Below are 21,858 nucleotides of genomic sequence, written 5' to 3'. Positions count from 1 at the left end.
TCCCAAGTGCACTATGACGCTTGAGGGAAATTGAGACTAAGCATAGAGGAATGAGTGTAGGTGGCTTTAATGTAATCATTAAAGCTATCATTTATTGAAGAACTACTTTGGGCCAGGCACTGACTGGTTACTTTATATATGTTCTCTTACTTAAATGTGGCTAGAGACTTTCAGTTCAGAGTTATCACTGAAATCTACCTTCCCGAGTTTATTTCCTGGGCTGCTCTTTTCCTGTATGTGATTTTAGAGCATGAACTTAAGAAGCTGAGACATCCAGTTCTTCCTCTTTCATGTGGGTAAGAATCTTAACGTCTTAAAATAGGATCATCAATTTCTCATCCGTAAAATATGAGAATGATAACACCTACTTAGTAAGATTTATGTGACAAGTAAATTATATATTATGATCAAGATGGGAATTATAGTGGCTGTTCTATGTTAGGTGTTCAATAAATGAGAGCAGTGGGTATAATTTCTACCTAGATATATGTGTCTGGCAAGGGAGGAGGCACCCAGAGTCACACTTGTTGGTACTAAAATTCTTTATTTGGGAGGTGACATCACCAAGATGATGCAATAGGTTGTTTCTAACTTTGCTGTCCTTCCAAAAGGAATGACTAGCATCTCTTCAAGGACAAGACACCACTATGGAAAAGAGTTTGGAGGATCCTTAAAAAATTAAAAATTGAGCTACCATAGGATTCAGTAATTCCACTTCTGGAGTGTATCCAAAAGAAATGAAAACACTAACATGAAAAGATGTCTGCACCCCCATGTTCACAGCAGCAGCATCTACAATAGCCAAGACATGGAAACACCCTAAGTGTCCATCAATGGATAGATGGATAAAGAATTTGTATATATACATGCAATGGAATATTGTTGAGCCAAAAAAATTCGGGAAATCCTACCATTTGCAACAACATGGTTGGAACTTGAAGGCATGATGCTAAGTACAATAAGTCAGACAGAAAAAAAAACAAACAAATACTGTTCGATCTCACTTATGTGTAAAGTCTTGAAAAAAAAAACCAACCAACCAATCAAACAAACAGAAAACAAAACAAAGCAAAACCAAACCAAACTCATAGAAAAAGAGATCAGACTTGTGGTTATAAGAGGCAGAGGGTGGAGGGAAGGGGAAATGAAGGAAAATGGTTAAAATGTACAAACTTCCAGTTGTAAGATACATAAGTACTAGATATGTAATTACAACAGGAGACTGTAGCTAATACTCCTGAAGGATATATAGGAAAGTGGTCAAGAGGGTAAATCTTGAGTCCTCATCCACAAGGAGAATTTTTTTTTCCTTTTATCTTTTTAGTTAATCTATATGAGAAGATGGACATTAGCTGAACCTACTGTGGTAATCATTTCACAATATATGTAAATCAAACCATCATGCTGTGTGCCTTAAACTTACACAGTGATGTACATAAACTATCTCTCAGTAAAACTGGAAAAAGTTCTTTATTTAAGGTTTTATGAATGGAGAGTTATACCGTGATTCATAAAGGTTCTGAACACCTTAAGTTTGGACCTATGGGTGTTCACAGAGTTAGCGAGGAAAAGTGGAAGGGAAAGTCAGTACACACCCCCCCCAAACCCCCTTATCCCCCCGCCCCCACATACCCACATACCTCAGCTTCTCAAACAGGGTAACAGTAAACCAAGGTTCACTTATAGAGCTCCCATAACAAATGAGCATATGATGAGCATTTGAGAAAGAAATACACATCCATCAAGGAAATGCTTAAGTTCTTGGGAATCTGGGATGAGAAGGAGGAAAAAAAATGTCTTACAAATGAAAAGAAATGAGAAAATTACGGAAACTCTCTGTGGTGTATTCTTTGTTAAAAACTGCAACTAGGAGTTTATGTCTGCATTTAGACCTCTGAGCTGAGATGCATTCCTCCACACCATGACCTAGAGAAAATGGATCTGTGTGCCCTTTAATCCATGACCACTGTAGATCAAGTTACCTCTTTGAAAGGACTTTTCTTTCCCTGGCCAACTAAATGAACTGAAATTGATGTACTTAATTGTTTTCTAAATTGCAATTTTTCTCCCCCAGATGTTTTTTATCAATGTTGAACCCAATGGGCTCTGTCAGTCACATGGGGAGATGAAGTCATGTGGTAGGTAATAAAAGGGAAGGGGTGGGGGAGGGAGGGAAATGCCATACAGCATATCGTCTAATTGAAAAATGTGCCATATAAATACTGGACTTGAAACTTCTCCTTCCCCAAGGGCTGCTCACAACAAACAATGCACCTATCTTCTGCCCTGGAAAGACTAGACATCTCCCCTTCCTTCATTATTAATTCAGGTCAGTGCAAGAGTTTCCTTCCTTTGCCTTTCTTGGGTGAAGTCACTCTACTGGAATTGTGATGTGAGGCAACAAAATTCCAAAGTGAAAGCTAAGCTTAAGTGCAGAAGGTAAGGGCATCAGGACGAGAGGTTGGGGGTTAGGATGATGGCGATGAAGGATGGCATTAGACTAAGCTCTAATCTTGTACAGGGGAGAATGAGAACTAGCAACAACATCCAAGGATGTGTCTGAGAAGATAATACAACCTGTAACGGAGGAGAATTCTGGGGGGAATATGGCACTTGGGAAAGTCAGAAAAATACCAGGTTCAAATACATACCAATGAAAGCTAGAAATGTAAAGTAGTGTGGAGTGGGAAGGACTGACAAAAGGGGAAGGGTGGATGTGTTTCTCACAGCAGGAAGGAGAGGGCTGCAGGTGTAGGACCCACGTCAGCACTTGAGACAGGAAGACAAGGAGAGAGCTGATGCTCATGAACAAACCGAAAGACATGAAGGAAAGACCCCTCCCCCAATTCCTCACGGTGGAAAATAGGTAGGAACTGGCTGCAGTACAAAAGCGTGGGTCTGAGAGATTTTTCTAGTCTTCCACCTATCTTTATGAGCCCTGTACTTTTACCCTGATTGTGTAAAATCAGTCCAGTTTTTCAGACTTTTTGGGAATAGGAATGTACCAATGAGATGGTAACTAAAGGGTTTTTATTAGCTCGATCAAGAAGACCTCCGTCTTGTATCAGGAAAAAAGCTTCTTTCCTCTTGTCCTGTTGTCACTGAAGATGGAGGACACCTGGTCATTATAGAAGAAATCCAACAAAGCACTCATTTCATTTTTCACTCGTTTAGTTTAGCTGTACCTCACATTTGACAAAAACAAACTCCAGGGACTTCTTCAAGTTCTTTGATTGCACTGGAATCTGAATGAACCACCCACTTCTTTGAAATATGAAGACGATTGCCTAAGGTTTATAATGCTGTGTAATTTGCTTTGTAGTGATATTGGAGTAACTAGATTCAAACTGCGTGAGAGTAAACCATACAAAATACCAAAGCTTTAGGGGGAAATAATCACAGTATTTTACGATGTCAATGATAGGGGTTTTGTCTAGGCTCTAAAATTTACCTTAACCTCTCAGTTCTTCTCTGGATTAAAATCATCATCATCATCATCATCATCATCATCAACATCAATTTTGTCTCATCTTCTTATTCCTCTTTGTCTTTTTCTCCTATTTTCCCCTCTTTTCCTTCCTTTTATCCCCCCTCCTTCTTTTCCTTATTCTTTTTCTTGCCTCTTTTCCTGCTTTCTCTTTTCAAAAGTTCGTTTGCCTTAGACTTGTACCTCATTTTGCTAAGATGACTGCCACAGCTCCCAGCATCACATTCTCACTTCATTACATTTATGCACAGAAGAAAAATGTTTTCCCTGTGAGATTTTGTATTTTTTGTTAAAAAAAAAAGAAAGAAAATAGTTTTCAGAAGCTTCTCCCACCTCCCACCATAAGACTTTCTCTCATGTTTCATTAGCCAGAGCTGGGTCACATGCCAACCTCTGATCACTGGCAAAGGGAAAGGATTGGCAAGTGGGGCTGGAGAAGGGGCTAACCTTCTTCAAAAGTATGGAATCTGTTTGCTACCTAAATCTATTTGGAGTTTAATTAGCAGGTAAGAGGGGGAGATGGATGCTAGGTAGGTACTGAGGTACTGAAGTATCTGCTACCCTACCTTATCCGTTTCACAGGGAGCTACGTCCTCCTTAATCTCCTCCGACTGAGAGCAGACCCATATGGAATATTTTGCCTGATGGAAACAACGATGGTGAGGAAACCAGAATCCCACGAAAGATTATAGTGGGTTTGACTCCTTTCAAACTTTCAGATATTCTGTTAGTATTCCAATCAAAATAGTAGGAGAACTTTGAGCAGGAAAGTGGAGGAGAATGATTCAAAATTAAACAGCCAGACAAGCTTTATTTTTTTGAGAGGCTATGGACAAGTGAGGGACAGGTATGTAAGTAAGTAAACATATGTCACTAAAGATGGATGAAGCTTTACATTTGCCACGGCACATGAGGAAACAGAGCTAATGACAGTCATGACAACGGAGTGAAGCAGTCAGAGGCTTTGGAAAGGCCTGAAAGATTCAGAAATAGCATTCAGACTTTTTTTTTTTGGTGAACCCAACACAATGTGCCAAGGACCTTAAGGATCATCTAATACCCAAGACAGCTAATAATAAAAATAACATTACTATATAGTGTTATGTGTCAATCACTGTTCTTAGCACTTCACCCACATGAAGTCATTTAACAGTTGACCCTGCACTATGAGGTAAGGTCAGCCATCATCCAGCTTTTCCGATGAGGAAACCGTGGCTCAGCCAGGTGAAGCACTTCCCAAGCTTACACAGCTAGTAAAAGGCAGGCTTGTGGTGTTTGCTGTCATTATTGTTAGTGTCTTACGTTCTTCCAATACATTATTTGTGTGCGTCTGTTTTGTGTTCAATGATTGCTTCTTTCAAATAATCACATCAAGAAGCCTTAGAACATCTATTTCCTTAACAGCAGACTCAGGAAAATTTGGATATTTACGCATTTCACTCTTCAACATAAGCACTTTTTGGAAATGATTACTGATTCCATCAAGGGGCTGTCTCAACCACAATCACACGGTTCAAAGTAAACATCGACTGGGCTAAGGCAATAGAGGCAGGCTGAAATAAACCAAATAGTTCCAAACAATTAATCCACATCCTTCATTTGTGTTAAAGCAATAATTTGAATGGCAAGATATTGTGCACTATCCCATAATCTTTAAGACAGTGTAACGGGCTTTTTGACATTTAAGGTAATTACACTGAGATTGGGAAAGCAATCGACTTGATTCAGTAGAGGTTTATCCACTGGCTCATTTCTTTTCTATCTCACCATTCTAGAGATCACTTTTCAGTTTAGAGTTTACCAGGGACATTGTGATTGCGTCTTCAGTTAGCATGGAGCAGTGCAGCCTGGGAGGAAGGGACAGTTCCTTGGCAGTGTCTGTGCTTTCAATAGTCATGGCTTCCTCAGCTGTCTTCCTTTGTCCCATTTCACGGCTAATGGGCTTGGATCAATTTTAGAACCACAGCCCGATATTTTAAACCTGGCAGCCATAAGTTTTACCTTTTCATTCACTTGAATCTATCATTTCGTTATACTACTACCAGCTGGAGCATTCACCAATCTAGTTCAAACATTTTGGGGTGTCTTGTCAAGGAACTGTTTATTGTGAGAATTCTCCTAATGACTAACAACCTTCCTGTGATTGATGGAGCAGGGCCCATTCCAACAGCTCTTGCTCCTCCATGAGCGGCACGTCCAAAGCTGCTGGCCACTAACGGTCCATCTAGCTGCTGCAATACTGTAAAGGCCAGAGACAGAATTTGAACCAGGTATTCTAGCTCTAGAGTTCATGTTCTTAACCCCTACCCATACTATCTAGAGTCTGAATTTTTCGCCACTATATTGGAATACTGAAGTCTGAGTTTTTCACCACTATTGTGGAGTACTGAAGGGTTATAAATTCAAAAGCACAGCCAAATGGGAGGGACACATCAAGACCGTGCTATAGGGTTGAAAAGAATAGGACACACATAGCAACGATGAATTGGACCACGTGGGGAAAGAAATGAGGGACAGTTATGTTTCGAATGGAAACATGTTGGAGGAGGAGAAATTTGTAGAGAAATAATCAGATGTTTCAGGTTGGCTGCTAACCAACCGAGTTCTTACGTTTCCCACCTGAGAGGAGAGTAGAGTGAGTTGATGGGGGGGGGGCTGCTGTTCTGGTGGTTCTTTTATTCTTTCTTTCTCACCATCTCTCTGGCCTTTCTGATTCACATGAGCCATGACATCACTATAAGGCTGCTCTACCAGAGTAACTTGTCCTGAAGAAGGAGAAGGTACCCTCTGATATGCCATATACTTACAGTGGGATGGAGGATGGGAAGAGAGGCCTTCGTTTTGGAAGCATTTCTTGTTTAATCAGGGATGTAGCCCTCAGTGACAACCTCTACCTATCAGATGATAGATGTGGCAGCGGGCCATCCATCCATGGTCTTAGGACAATACCAGGATACCTTTGAGGCTTAGCTCACAATGTAGTAATTTCGTCTGTTTGTCATGTGGCATGGCAGAATGTACTTTCAGAACCTTGTTTTCATGGTCTGGTGGTGAACAGCATTTTGGGGATAATGATTCAATTATCCTTAATTCACAAAGAAGCAAGTCAGAAAGTATGTTCATATATGCATCTGCCTGAAGGTCAGATAGAAGCATGGAAATCCATGACAGACTTGCAGGACATCCCAACCTCCATCTGCATGCAGCCTGATAAAACTGTACTTTCATAGAATTAGAGACTTATGGCATTTAAGACATTTTAAACCTTTCTCTTTACAGATGAGAAAACTGAAGCCAGGAGAGAATAAACAATTTATCAAATTAAACTAGAGATAGCTAGTACTTACTGTAACACATGCTATTTGACCCAGGATCCAGTGCTCTTTCCCACACACCCACCTCCTTGGATCAATGATGTTCTCTGGAAATGCGAAGAATGATTATTACTGGGACAAGCAGTGTAGAGAAGGGACTTCAGAAACTGACTAGGGCGAGGAGGGAGAGCTAACCAGTCTGACTCAGCACTTTGCTTGACTCTGAGGCTGACTGGATGCTAAATTGTAGGAGGCTGCATCCCAATGACTGAAATCCTTTTTTGGGGAGAAATCTTCTCACCCACATGAAAGTAAGGAATTCTTCCATATGCACTTAAGTACTACCATTGAGGGAATTCAAAGAGGTCATTTACCAAATAGCTCCTTTACCCTTCCCACCAAAAATTCATTGCTTAAGTTTACGGGAGTGGTTTTTTGAAAACTGGCTGGCCCAACATTAAGTTGCATTCTAAACTGAATCACTTGCCTTTCTTCTTACTTCTCCTTTCTCTTTACCACTCTCCAGGATTTTACTTTACTTTTTAAATGAAAAATGGTTCTGTAAAGGTAATATCGGTTCTTGGTTTTTAAAAAAAGAAAAAAAAGTGAGAAGAAAACTTCCATCTGAATTTTGACCCTTAGGCTTCTAGTTCTGTTTCCTAAAGACAAATCCTTAAACAAACGTCTTCTGTTTCCTTAGACAATGTCTTTTTAAGTATATGTTAATATATAACAGCTTCTTTTTATACACATGGTAGTATATTATTCTCAGAGTATTGTACCCTGCCTTTTTTCACCTAGTGTTTCTTTAAAATTATTCTCTATTATGTGGAGATTTATCTCTTTTATTTTAATTATACTTAAACTTTAAAAGGTTGATAAAACAGATCCTATTTCATTCTGTTAGTTCCCTTCTTTCTGGTGCCTGTTGGGAGGCCAAATTCTAGGAGATGAGTTGAACAGAGATTATATGAACTGGTCCAGGAAGGCCTATGGCATCTAAGGCCCCCAAATTCAGGAGCCCCTCTCCACGTAAGCTTCCTGGGTGACTGTTTTATAACGAAATTAGCTCTGATTCTCAGATGACCTTCCCTATCTGGCTCAGAGAGGGTTAGCAGGGTCCTAGGAAGCCAATTTGCCTCGCCTTTGTCTTCTTGGCTGTTCTGTCTTTGAAGGAGCATTGCAACGCTACTCTGCGATTTCTTGAGGAGACATTGGGGTTTGCTGGCAGGCAGAACCCCAGGCTACTCCGTGGAATGTCTTTGGTTTTGTAGCTTCAGGAGGAGCCAGGAGGCTGCGCTTGCAGGCCAAGGGAAACACGGCTTCAGACTCAAGACCACGACTTGGCGGACACTCTGGGGCCTGCAGAATTTTGGAGAGGGCTCTCTCCTACCCGTTACTTACCCGAACCACTCTTTCCCGCTAAAGGTTAGAGGAGGATGGAGTGACTGGAGAAATCTGGTTTAGTCACTAGCACAGAACAACTGCCCGGGTGGAACGGATTCCTGTCTGCCTTTGGTCCAACAGGAAAGGCGAGTGCCTGCTTCCTTAGCTGGGAAGAAAGGAGAAAGAAGCCAGAGTCAAAATCAGACATCTCAAGTGTCAGTTGTGGACTGTGCTTAGACAAATAATCTCGAGGAGACCCAAATCCCCTGTTCACTGGGAAAACAGACAGTGCCAGAGCGAAACAGAATTAAATTGTTTCTCTTTCACGGCAGCTGAAGTGTAAAAACCATTCTATTCCGACCTTGTGGTCAGAATATCCTGACACCTCATAAATTATCTGAAGGGCTCAGGGCTGGGAGTCTGGGGAAGGCGGGAAGGCCAGCTCCAGTCCCGCCAGCCCTGCGGCCGCAGCGACAGCCCCGGCCTCCCGCCCGGCCTTCCTGATCGCGGGCACCGACGTGGGGATGTGGAGGAATGCAGTTTCCTCAAAGCCCTTAGTCTTTCTGCGTTGGGACAAGGATGCTCCCCTCCTTTCCTGGTTTTAGAGTTTGCATGGCCACAGGGCCTACTTTCCTGAGTGGCTTATTTAGAGGCAGGAGAAACACAGTGATAGCTTCCCCAGGCTGACAGGCCCTGAGCAGTGCTGTCTCGGCAGAAAAAAGAGAAAGGGGAAGGGGGAGAGGAGAGAGTGAGAGAGACACAAACGAGGGAGAGACGAAGAAAGAAAATGAATAAAGGAAAAGGAAGGAGGAAAGAGGAAATGTAAGTGAGAGAAAGACAGTCAGTGGCGGCCTCCCCTCCCCCCACCTTTCCCCCCCTCCCCTACCCCTCCCCCCACACCCATCTGGTTACCAGGAAACAAAGGCCAGCCTGGACCTCTTGCATCTCTCCGCCTCCCGGTGCGCTTCCTTTAGCTCCTACATCCATCTGTGCTCCACACACAGTAGGTGCTCTGTAAATGTTTGCTGAGTGGAAGGAGCCACGGATGGGTCCCCTGAGAGAGGGGAAACAGATCTATTTTGGGAAACCAAAGTCATTTGGAGCAAACAATATTCCTGTAGCTCAAATCACCATCAGGTTTAAAGACTCTGGGCCGTTGTGGGTGTGTCGGGATGTGTTGTGTGTGGGAGCGTGAGTGGGTGGTCTGGATGGGTGGGTAATAAGTGACAGGAGGGCCCTTGAAAATATAAAGGCTTCCATAACTACTGTAAAAATAAAACTGGGAACAGCATGCCCAGACCTCCAGCCATGCGGTGACCAAGCCTGACCTTGGCAGGGATGAATAATATTGTGGAGATGGATTCAAGAATTATTAGTCAATGTTTTCAGTCCCAATGGGCTATTTTTTTTTTTTTTAAAGAACTGCTGGGTGGGTTTTTGGCAAGGCAAATGACTGCAACAGCCTGTCGGATTCCAGAGCCCTTCTCTAAGCTTTTTCTAGACTCTGCAATATCAATTTTTTTTTTAAATTTCTGGTTCTTTTTCTTTTTTTTTTCCCCCCTCTAATGGGATGTCTTTTCTGCTTCCCTCTTTGGACAAAGAAATGATTTTGGTGCAAGTACACTCCTTCATTGACTCAGCTACATCCATCTGCGTCTAAAAAGAAGGAAACAAACCCAAGATATCTTACACCAAAAACATAGATTTTCTGTCCTTTCTTTAGTAGAAAATTTTTCGTATGCTTTTTTTTTTTCAGATTGACAGACTTTATTGTTAAATCAAAGAAATTTTTGTGCAAAACCCATATACAAAAATCGTTCCGTTTATTTAAAAGCAACGGCACGTCTTGCTGTTTCCTGGCAACCGGAAGTGGAGCAGAAAGATGCAGCCAAACGGGAAAAGAGACAGAAGAGGCAGGGCTGCAGCTGAGGTACCCCTCCACCCCACCCCACCGTCGCCCTCCAACCCTCGGTCCAGTACAGCACACCCTGCAGACTCTCCACCTGGAAGCCAGAGGCTTAGTAGCTTGTCATCCATGTTTATTGGCAGGTCAAAAAGAACATCAGAAACAGAAGATCCCAGGGAGTAGACAGTTAAAAGCCTGTTTAGATCAGGCTTCAGAGCAGGTCACAGTACACTACTTTCTGCAGCTGTCCTCGTACCCAGATATATGCTAGTTGGAATGTACATTGTGTGATGGTGAAGGGAGGCAGGGCCAAAGGAAGCATTTTTGACCCCTTGGCTGGAGATAACCCACCCAGAGAGCACCCCGTAATGTGGGTACCTGACAGGTTCGTGTTATTGATCTACATCTTCATGCATCTATCTGCTATCACATGGTAGCAAGCTCTCAGATTTAATTTAGATGTTTTTATTAGAGAAATAGCAACGTGTAAGGGTTGGGAATGGATTTTTAAACCCTGCAGTTATTTGGGGTACCAAGTGTGAAGTCTTAAAAAGAAGGTTTCTCAGATGCTGGAGGTTTGTATGCTACAGGTTTAGACAACAAGGAGTACCAGGAAACTACATTTTTTTTTTTCTGTACGAGTGCATTGATAGCAACCTTGAAAACTGTCTCCTGATTTTCTTTATATATCTTTTTTGGGCTTACCTAATCATCCCCCCAACTAATCAGCCTAATTTCTTGATTCCATATGACCATCTCACTCTGGTAATTGTTGTGCACATCTGTATGTATTTATGTTAATTTTATATATTTTATTTCCCTCCCATTAGACCTTAATCTCTTTGAGGATAAGAATCAGTGTAATCTTTATTCTGTATCCCCAAGTGCCTGGGATTGTTTTGTGCATCCTACGTGTGTAATAATGCAGGACACATGCCACTCTCTGGGAAGCATTCCAATGCTAGGTTGGCTTGTTTTATTAACTTCTTTTCCATCTCTTTACTAGTCAGTGCATGGTCAAGAAATGCTCTATCAATTCTAGAATTATATAATACGCTTCAAAAACAAGAGTAAATTAACTATATATTTTCCATGGCTTTGTAGGCAGCAAGATGACATTTAAATTGTAGGTATCTGTTTCTGACCACAAGTAATTATCCAACCTTTAGTAAAGTACACACTTTCTATCCAGTTGCTAAATATGTTCACATATGGTTCTCTTGAGCTGTTCTCTTTGGTTCTCGTTGGAATATTCTCCTGGGCCCTTCACCATTAGCACTTCCTGAAATTTGAGTTGGGTCCCATAGTCAAGGGAACCACACACTAAACAAATTCATCCCGTTTCGGAACGAGGTTCTATGTCCTCCTGTTGCCGGGGGTGACTAGGTTCTTTTCCTGTTGCAGAAAGAATTCAAAGACGGGACTTGGAGGTTAGGAAAGTAAAGTGGGGATGTATTAAGGGATGGACAGTACACTCTCAAGGGGAGAGCGGGCGGGCTCAGGTGAGCAGCTGTCCTGAGTTTCTTTGACAAGTTGGTTACATACAGTGTAACAATGAATGGGCAGAATATTCTTTAGGGAAGGAACAGTTTGGGGCTGTATTCCCTGATTTTTATCCCAACTCCACTTTCCTGAAGGGAGGAGGGAGTTTTGTCCTTATTTAGTCTGGATCAGAAGTGTCCTGATGTCTGTGCCTGATGGATGTTTCTAATCTGCAAGGCTAATTTTATTGAAATGAGAGCATAAAAAGCAAAAGGTTACATTTGGACACTAGAGAGTCCTGCCTTTTCCCACCTTTCTTTGTCGGCCTCCAGGCCACTTGTCACCCCAAAATGTGTGACTGCTTAGCCCAGAGGTTCCGGCTTTTCTTTCTCTGCCCAGGGATCCCCGTTGTTTACATGGTGCGGGGTTTCCTTTATTTGGCCTCAGCCCCTCCTTTTTGCCCAATTCCTGCCATTTGGCCTGCGCTCCCCCTTTCTCTGCTCGTATCTAGCACTCTGACTGCTCTACTTTACCAAAACTGCCAACTCTCAAAGTTCCAGTCCTCCAATAATGCAAAATCATGGCTCTAGCTCATTATTTCAGCCTCTCCCCAAAACGTTTTACTGGGTTGAAGACTGACTCACTCCTCAGTTCGTTTTCTCCCATTGTAATACTTGGCTCAGTTGGTCCTCGACACATTTGTGAAAGGCATTTCTACAACTTCCCTCCTTCTCCCTCTGCTGCGTGGTCATATGCTGAACCCTGGGCGCCCAGCCTACCTCCCTTGACATACTGCCGGCTGCCTCTCCATGCTCCATGCTCAATACCAACCCACTCTGAGCTTAGCTCTCTCAAGAGCTTCTCCTTTTTCAGCTGTCTTCATGGAAAACAACAACAACAACAACTACTGAATCATTTAGAAATTACCTTCAAGGATATAATACTTTGGAAATATGCACTCCTCTTTTTACCTATTCGACTGTAAGATCTTCCGCCTGGTGCTTCAATTGCATTCATCCATCCGTTGACCTGGGGGTGAGATGAAAATTTGTTGCATAAGGAATTCAGTGAGAAAGATAGGAGCGTCAGCTTTCAACATTAGAAACAGATTCTGAACAATAGGCTGGAGAGCCAACCAGGCATTATCAGGAAAGTTTTCTCCAAATCCCTTCATTGGTCCCTTCAGTTTATGAGCAACTTAGCCTGAAGGGCTTATGACCGGAGACCGCTCCTCCAGCACAGAAGAGATAGCTCTTCTGCTGTGATGTTAGGCAGCTCCATGGCAGCAGAAGGGTGAAATGGATGAGCAGTACAGGAAAAGCCAGCTCCTCGTTGGCCCAGGCATTGTGAGAAGGGAGAAGAAGGGGAAAGAGAGTGAAGCAGTGAAGCAGTCAGACACCTCTCTCCTCGTTTACCATTAGGTTAACTGAAGGGAGCACCAAGAAGCAAGTTGGGATTAGAGAGAAGGCCACCTTAGCAACTGCTTTAAACCAAGCTGGGTCAGTCTCACCAACCTGATAATGCAGCAGCCTTAGGCAGAGAAAGGCTCTGAGGTTGACCTTTTTCTGAGCGGTGCCTGGTCCCATGTGCATAGACAGATTTCAGAAAGAGTTGAGAATCCAGCTAAGAAATGAAAGAAGGGTGAAATGCTTTTGTAGTGTGAGTTGCAGTGCAGACCTCTTAAACCAGGGCCTGATGATAGTCACAGCCATACCTCAGAGGGATCCCGAACACCAACAGGAGCTGTGGTGAGGCAGAGTGAGCCCAGGACCACCGCTGAGCCCCGCCAAGCCCGAGCTAAGACTGACTAGATGGCAAGACTGACCGAAGCTGTTGAGTGCCAGGAGGGCAGACAACACCCGTGTCGACGAGGATGGTATCCCAGAGACAAAAGGAGGGCGCATGGATCCTGAGGAACCTGCTCTTCCTTTAGGGACCTTGAGGTCCCACAAGTCATCCTCCTCCTCCTCGTTTATTCACATCACTGTCTTTATGCAGGGGGAAGGAGACTTCCAAAGATAACGAGAATTTCAAACAAAAAGATGTCAAATACTTCTAAAAGAGATTGTTTAAATTATTGGATCATACTGAATTTTAAATTTGACTGGATTCTTAGTACATTTTTCTCACCTACCTTTTGAAGAACACCACATTGTTTACTGATAAGATACTGACCCTTATATTTCTCTGCTTTTCTCGTTTGCAGTGTGTGAGTTAAATTTTGTGATTCTCGACACATAATGGCTGAAAATAGCTGCATAATTTGCCTTTTCTCTGTATATGAGTATTTTAATGGGTGATTCTACGAGGTCCAGCTTTGTAAATTGAAGGACTTAATTTTAAAGTTTGGAATAAGAGTTGGCAAACTACAGCCTGGAGACCAAATCCAGCCCAGTTTGTTTTTGTCGATAAAGTTTTATTGGAACACAGCCATGCTCATTTGTTATTATCTGTGGCTGCTTTCTTTTTGTTATGGCAGCAGAATTGAATAGTTGCAACCAAGTCTGTATGGCATGCAAAGCCAAAAATGTTTGTTATCTGGCTTTTTGTGAAAACATTTGCTGACCCCTGGTGTACAATAATATGCTTTTACTGAGCATCTTGTCCAATTCCCTTTTTTAGACAGATGAGGTCACTGAAATCCTGAGAGGTTAAGTGACATGTCCAAGATCATGTGAAAAGTTAGGGGAGGGGGTCAAGATCACAAACCATAGAATTTTAAACATGGTGAAAGGCTAGTGGGGAAATCTCTATAGAGTTGGGTTCCTTTGAAAAGCTTTGTCTTAAATAATATCCCTCTGATGATTATTACATGATTACTACAAACTAAACTCACTAATAAACCCTAGAGGAAAATAAAAATAATCAATGAAAAATTTTTTTAGCCTGTGAAATCCCAGGGGTGTTGTAACAATGGAAGGACTCTCAGTTCAGTCAGTGCACCCCTGACCACACCTGAGACCTGCATTTTGCAACATTCATCTGTTCTCACTGTATGTTAGGTAAGTGAGTCTCAAAGGAGAGTCCAGTGTGTCAGGTTGCACAGTTTGAGGATTTGCAAGATAATCTTACATATTGGTTACTGGGATCCCAAATGAAATTCCAACTAGGAGGGTATCTCTAAACCCTGATCTATTCTAAGGGACTGTCAGAGAAACAAGGGCTACGTAACCTCATGCTGCTTCCTCGTCGCTTGGAGAAACTGGGTCACTGAGGAACAGGACATAGAATGATTGCCAGGTTGCTGCCTCTGTCTCCTTCCTCAGAAGAGTCCTCTCCACCTCCTCTCTCATTTCATCTCCTGATCTCATTCATATTCACTTTTCATCTCCTGCTTTTAGGAGCTGGCCTCGCCACTCTATTGAAATAGGAAGGGCTTTTCAGCGCTTACCTCACTTGACCTCTCTGAGACATCTGACATCACCGTCCACACCCTTTGTAATGATGCTTTCTCCTCCCTTGGCTCATGCCCTGCTCATGTAATTCTCCTGACATGTTGCTTCTCCTCAGGCTCATCCTTCATCTGTCCCCACCCTCAGATGTCGACCTCCGGGTCCTAATCTCTATTCTTCTTCTTCTTCTTCTTCTTTTTTTTTTTCCTTATTCTTGTATATATTCACCTGGGAAATCTCCTGTATGGTCATGGCTTCAACTGCTAGTTAACTGGAGTCATCTCCCAAGTCTGTTTCTGGCCCACATCTCCCTTCTAAATGAGAATTCATATCTATTTGTCCACAGAACATTTTCTCTGGATTTCCCTCAGTTTGACTTTCTCAAACTCAGAAACTCCAAAGCTGAAACCATAATCTTTCCCCTGGACCTGATAGCGTCCCTGATATTTTTAAATGTATCACCTGTCTTCTCAAAACCCTTCAGTGGCTCCCTGGAGCTACACGGAATCAAGTTCCTAAATTTCGTAAAGCCGTCCATGACCCGGCTCCTGCCAGCTCCCCTCTTACTTGACCTCTGCTCTTCCCACTCCTGATGTTCCCTGTTCCTCCTTCCTGTGTTATTTTTCTATTCCTTTGCTCTAGTTGGAATCACTTCCCCTTAGTTGGAATCACTTCCCCTTTGTCAATTCAATGAGTATCTACACAATTTCCAAGATTCAGTTCAAGCCCTGCTTTCTCTACCATCATCCAACAAGACACAGGACTCTAGAAAAAAGAAGTCCTTACTTTCTCATCTCTGCACCTCTGTGGGTCCTAGAATTCATCACCCTGATGGAATAACTTTGTGGTAGCAACTTGCTCCTAGCTGGGCAAGACTTTAGCTAGCTGCAGTTTGTTGCAGAATTTTCCAGTTCCCCCACCCATCTGGGACTATCTTACTGGCCTCACTTTAGTAGCCACGGGGCCAAGTGAGTGGTAATTCTTGGAGTAATTTAGTCAGAGTACTGTCAGTGAAAATTCTTCTAGAGAAAACAAAGCAATATTGAAAGTTAGGATAACCTTGCTAAGGGCAGGGTGGAGCACTTTATCCAGCATTTAGTACATTAGAAAGAGGAAGCCCAATGGGATTAAAGAATATGGATTCTGAAGTCAGGGGGCCTAGTCTGAAGTCTGGCTCGGCTATTGCCTAACTTTGTAACACTGGCAAGTTTCTTTGCCTCTCAGTGCCTTAGTTTCTTCACCTGTAAAATGGGGCTGGTAATCATAGTATCTTCCAGATAGGATGGTGGTGAGGGATATATTTATATATGTGAATGTACAGAGGTGTGTGTGTGTGTGTAAATACTTTAGCACATACGTGCTACCTAGAATGGTGCTTGGTGTTTAAAGTACTACTGTTACTGTTTTTTGCTTGTCAGATGACTAAGGGGAAAAGCAAGATTCAGTAGCCACGAGAAAGGTCACTTTTAACTAGGGAGCTGAGCAGCCTTCCTCTTTTACACCAGTAAAAACCACCACCAAAACTCTCAAATCTCCAATTAAACCGCCTGCTGAATAACAAGTTTATACATCTTGTGTTTTTCAGCCTATTATACTAAGCAAACAACTTTCACTTACTCTTATATTAGGTAGCAGTAAAAACAAGAATGATCAGGCTTTTGAACATGCACTTCTTGATTTTATGTGCAAGCACTTTAATGCATATCTCCGTAAACAGAGCAAGCAATTATAGAGACTTCGAACACCAGGGAGCCCTGTTAATATGAACTTCTGTGCACCTCAGTGTATGTGATCTCCACGGCATTTGGTTCTCACAACAATCCAATCCCAAGAGGTAGGAGGTGCAGGTATGAGTGTCCTCATTTTATGCACAAGAAAACAATCAGAAAGTAACACAGGAATGCTGTGTTTTCTAATTCCCTATCAGAATGCACATTCTAGTGTTCTTTGTTTCTTGTTTTTAAAGCATTTTATATGCTTGGTATTAAAAAAAAAAAGTTAGGCTGTGTTGAACCCTAGAGACTCTGCATGCATAGCGGACCTGAAAGCCCTTTGGATAACTTTTCCCGTGGTTGAGGAATTCCCTAAGATAATTCTTATGTCTTCATTCTTACTGATGGTGATCAAGGAACCTAGTGGTGCAAAAGAAACTCAGGACAGCCAGGGAGATAACAAGAAGTAGAAAATAGTTTAACGAAGAAAATAGACACTATGTATTTGTGCATCCTTCTGTAGTCAATGCTTTATCGTGTGCTATCATTGCACCCATCTATTTTTCTCTATTTCTAGCACCACCAACTACTCTGGTCCATGCTACCATGATTTTTTGCCTGGATTGCTCTAATATCCTCCTAACTGATTTCCCTACAACCACTCGATACTTTCCACATCTGTTATCCAATTTGTTGCCAGAGTCATCTTTTCAAAATACAAATCTGGTCACATCACTCATTTCTGCTTAAATCCCCTTATTGGATTTCCACTGGTCTTAAGATAAAACCAAAAGTCTTTGACAAGGCTTCTAAGACCCTGTATCCCCTGGCTCCCCCTGCTCTTGGTAGACATTGCAAGTTGTTAATAATGCCCATTTCTCTTCTCCTGTGACACAGATGGTTTCCATTTCCCAGACTCCCTGACTGAGGGGTGACCACATGACTGAGCTTGGCTGATGGAATGAAACTGAAAAGGGTACACTGCTGCTTTCAGGCCTGGCCCCATAAAAAGCCTCCCATGTGTGCTATTCATGATCCTACCAGGTGACTGGGGTGGCGATACTCATGACGACTTTGAAAGCCACATGTTGAAGATGATAGCGTAGTATCAACATAGAATGAATCTCTGACAGTGGCTTCTCCAGGATCCCTCATCGCCGCTCCTGTCCTGGAATTGCAGGGAGGAAGGGAGCGTGGTGAGTACTGGAAGATCTATTCAGCTGATGTGCAGAGGGCGGCGTGGGCAGTATGGGGGTAGGTGAGGCAGAAGATGTAAGGTATCAGTTACAGTAGACCAGTCTGCAGCAACAATCAGACCCAAACATGTAATGACTCAAAACCGTAAACGTTTATTTCTCTCTCATATAACATTTGAAGGCAATTCCTGAGTAATGTGCATGGGTACCTATCATGAAAACTTCCTGTTCATCCTTCACATCTTAGCTCAGGTCATACTAGTTCATGAAAGTCCTTTCTGTACTCAAGTCCCCCTGCTACAGGTGTAGCCCTCCGTGTACTGCTCCTTCATAGTTGTTGTGATGACTTCAACTTTATATTTGTTTTTCTGTGCTTATTTAGTTACTTTATGTCCCTTTGCTAGAGTCTAGACTCCGTGAGAGTGGAGCCAGTGTCTGTTTTTGTTCCTTCAGCATCCACACAGTGCCTTGACATACAGCCAATCAATAATTGTTGATGAATGAATGAATCAGGTTGTTAGTTTGTATCATTAAAAAAAAAATGAAACATTTAAAAGGACAATTGATAGCTCCAAGTTATGGTGCAAACTTTTTTTCCCTCAACATTAAATGTTATTTTGCTACTTTGCTTTTAAGTGTTTTTAATAATGGCTGACGTACTTGAAGATCATAATCTCAAGGGGACACAGGGCTTGGTGTACAGATCTTGCTGTGCCAGCCCTCCAGGCAGCTGCCCTGGTTTAGCTTATTTGTCTTAAACATTTTTGCTTTCCCTGATGGTTGGTAACTACATACAGCTACTGGATTTTTTTTTTTTAACCAAAGAAACTTCTGGTTGGGGGAAAAAAAACAGTGGAAAATTAAATAGATAAAGAGTAAGTTATATTCTGAATATAACTTTGTATGGTGAAAAAAAAAAGAGTATGGACTTGAAGTAGATCTGAGCACTTGATTTCTAATTTAGGGTTGCCAGATATATAAGTACATCCCATGCGATATTTAGGACATGACTTATTCTACAACAGCTATTTCTTGTTTATCTGAAATTCAAGTTTAGTTGGGGTATCCTAATTTTATTTGTTAAATCTAGTATCCTATTTCTAGTTTTGCCACTTACTAGATTCTTCACGGTAGACAGGAATTTTACCTTGAGAGGATTAAAGGAGATTTACCATTTGAAATGCGTGGTACAGTGTCAGGCACTATGTGCTGACATTTAGCACTCAAAAGGATTTATTCTCATTATTAGTACATGTAAGAATAAAAGGTACTATTTATTGCAATAAGATTCCATTACTTGCGATAATAAGTACTACTATTTCTTGTGTATCCTATGATATACAAGGTATTGTTCAAAGCCCTTCAGTGTATTATTCCAGTCACTTCTTCCAATGGTCCTTGAAAAGGTATGCATTATCTCCACTTTACAAATGAGACGCAGACAGTTGGGATCACCGCCCCGTGGTGGTGACTGCAGTCAGTAGTGGTGGAGACTGCATCAGATCCAGCTGGTTCCAGGGCCGGCTTTCCCCATCACCACACCCTGATTCCTGCATGTTACAAATGAGGCTGGGCCCATTTATGGATGAGCATTCTTTCATATTTAACAGGACTGCGTTCCCTTAGCCCCTCTGTACCCCAGGGAATTGATTCTGCTGCCCACCTGGTAAATCAACCATCCATTTTGCACCACGAGCTGATTTTACAGAAATCTAAATACACTTTACTAGATTGACATGTTAACACTAAAAGAAAAAAAGCCCCCTGTTTGCCTTTTTGTTGGGGCAACCCTTTGGTTTTATAGGCTTGTTTGAGTAAGTCATTATTCTGGTAATGCCAAGGCCTCCTTTATTGAGCTGTAAATGCATCGCGGACAACTCGGAATAACAAACAGCCTTTTCCTTTGAGCCTAGCAGGCAAACGCCCGTTTAGCTAGACGTGAGTTGGCTGGTCTGCCCTTGCAGGTTTCTCTTTCTCTGGAAACCTCCTATGGAACCATGTGAAGGGGGGAAAGAGGATCAGATCATTGGGATCTTTAAGATGGTTATTATGAAAAATGTTCTGGAACCAATTCAAATACCAATCAGAAACCACATTGTTCAGCTAAATCACTTTCAGATGCCACCTAAGATACAAAATACAATTATTTCCAGTTTAAAAATATAATGTTCCTTTAAAAAAACACAGTATTTTATTTTATTATTTAAAGAAAAAAACAACCAAAAAACCTGCCTTGGCTGGAATTCAGGCCCGTCACACATGACGTACAGACAAGCTTTGTGCAGGTCCCTTTGGATCCGGGGCCCGTAGACCTCATGGTAACGTATTTAAAAGTTTCTTAAAATGGATGTGACGGCTGTTTTCTTTGTGTATTACAGAAATATACAGAGTTCAGAGGCTCCGTGGCTGCACTTTGGGCATGTGTGTCATTAGAGGAATGAAAAAAAGATGATGGCCCAATGCGGTATTAAAATCCCATTAGAAACGCTGGGAAGAATTTACAGCCCCAATCTCTTTTATCTGACAGGCATCAGTTTGGTGAAACAGTTTTCCTTTTTGCCACTTTCTTCTTTTCTTTCTTTCTTCCCTTCCTTTCCCTTTCCCTTCCCTTCCTTTTGTTATTTCTTCAAGTTCTCTACTTGGCCACAGAACGTCTGGCTGTTGTCTTGACCACTAGAAAGGCAATATTATCATGTTTCTGTCAATATTTGTCCTCCTTTACTGTCTCTCCCATCAGGTGGCCATGTGGGGGAAGCTCATTCATCCTTTTCCCAGATAGACTTTTCTCTTTAGCTGAGGATTCATTAAATCCATGAATGTTTATCTGAGCCGTCATCACTGTGATGAGAAGCAAGGGGGTTAACACACCGTGTGACCTCAGGAATGATTTCTGTTACAGCAGCTCCCATATGATCCATCAGACTCTGAGCATGAATTTTAATGGACTCAGAACCGCTTCTCCAGCCCGGGGCGGGGGGGCCAGAGGTCACTGGCTTTCAGAGCAAATCTTCCATAAACTGTCAAGAGAGGTGTGGATTTTTGTCCCTCTTCAGATCTGTAGGGCATGCCGTCACTCTCTGTGGAGCAGAAGGGAAATGCCAGACCATTACTCCTTTGAGTATAGAGTTACTTAGAGAGTAACACGGAAAACTCAGCCCACAAAGAGCTGCTATGGGGTCTAACAAGAGGAGCAGTAAGAGCCAGGTGTGGTTCTGGTCCCGCGTTGCCACTTACAGGCTGTGTGGACATCAGCAAGTTCTTATCTCTCTAGGTCCAGTTCACTGATCTCAAAACAAGGGCTGGCTCTGAAATTCTCTAGTTCTGTGAAATCAACCCATCTGGGATTGGAGGGGGGGATAACTCTTGCTATGAGATATTTTAACCAATGATACACAGTAGCCACAGTAGTACCCACCCTCCCACCCTGAGAACCTCCCACCACCAAAGAGTTTAGTAGTGAGGGAGAGGTAAGTAATTCCATACTTCGGGAACTCAAAGTCACTGATCACACATTAGTTCACTTATCTAACATCGCATTCATCTCTGTTTACCAGCCTAAAAGCCACGTGAGGACCAGAATGGTGCCTGTATCCTCACCTCTGTGCCTGTTGAGTGTGGGAATAAAAGTGCAAAAAGTCAGTAGTACTTGTGGTCAAGAAAGCGAAGGAGGAGGAAAAATGCAAAAGATAGGCAGAAAACTGAGAGTACACCAGCACAGAAAGTACACTCAGGAAGCATCTGAGGAAGAGCAAGTAGCAACCAGTGTTGAACGTCACAGGTGGGCAAAGGGAGAGGCTGAACAGAACGCCCTTCAACTCGGGGGTATATCCAGTCATTCTACGGAGAGGGAAAGAATTGCTCTGTTGTCACTTCACCCTGCAACTTTTTTTTTGAGTGCTGATTTTTATTAAGGGTTTACAGTGACCCAAGCATTACTGAATACATGTGGCATATTTACTCATTAAATTATCACGCAAATCCTG

General features: G+C 42.3%; 2 long non-coding RNA genes across 4 annotated transcripts in view; one reads left to right on the top strand and one right to left on the bottom strand.

Moving 5' to 3' along the window:
* The window catches only part of LOC116284788 (uncharacterized), a 21,094-nt gene extending 11,797 nt beyond the window's left edge, over window positions 1-9,297 (bottom strand). Inside the window, exons 1-4 of one of the 2 annotated variants that reach the window (XR_012062721.1) lie at window positions 9,100-9,297; window positions 8,206-8,353; window positions 6,835-6,908; window positions 1,641-1,769 (exon numbers count right to left, since the gene is read on the bottom strand). This is a non-coding gene — a long non-coding RNA (uncharacterized lncRNA). Of the gene's footprint in view, window positions 1-1,640; window positions 1,770-5,618; window positions 5,727-6,834; window positions 6,909-8,205; window positions 8,354-9,099 lie in introns of those variants that run through there. The other variant, XR_012062722.1, reaches the window with a different exon arrangement.
* Window positions 9,118-21,858, top strand: LOC140688042 (uncharacterized). 2 transcript variants are annotated; one of them, XR_012062723.1, is made up of 3 exons: window positions 9,118-9,190; window positions 9,944-10,117; window positions 21,430-21,858. It is a non-coding gene; the product is annotated as an uncharacterized lncRNA (long non-coding RNA). The 2 variants fall into 2 exon arrangements; XR_012062724.1 differs by lacking the exon at window positions 21,430-21,858 and adding an exon at window positions 13,782-13,866.

Source organism: Vicugna pacos, chromosome 21 (assembly GCF_048564905.1).
Source record: "Vicugna pacos chromosome 21, VicPac4, whole genome shotgun sequence".
NCBI lineage: Eukaryota > Metazoa > Chordata > Mammalia > Artiodactyla > Camelidae > Vicugna > Vicugna pacos.
Note: the sequence above shows the minus strand (reverse complement) of the source record. Positions and strands in the feature narration are given on the sequence as shown.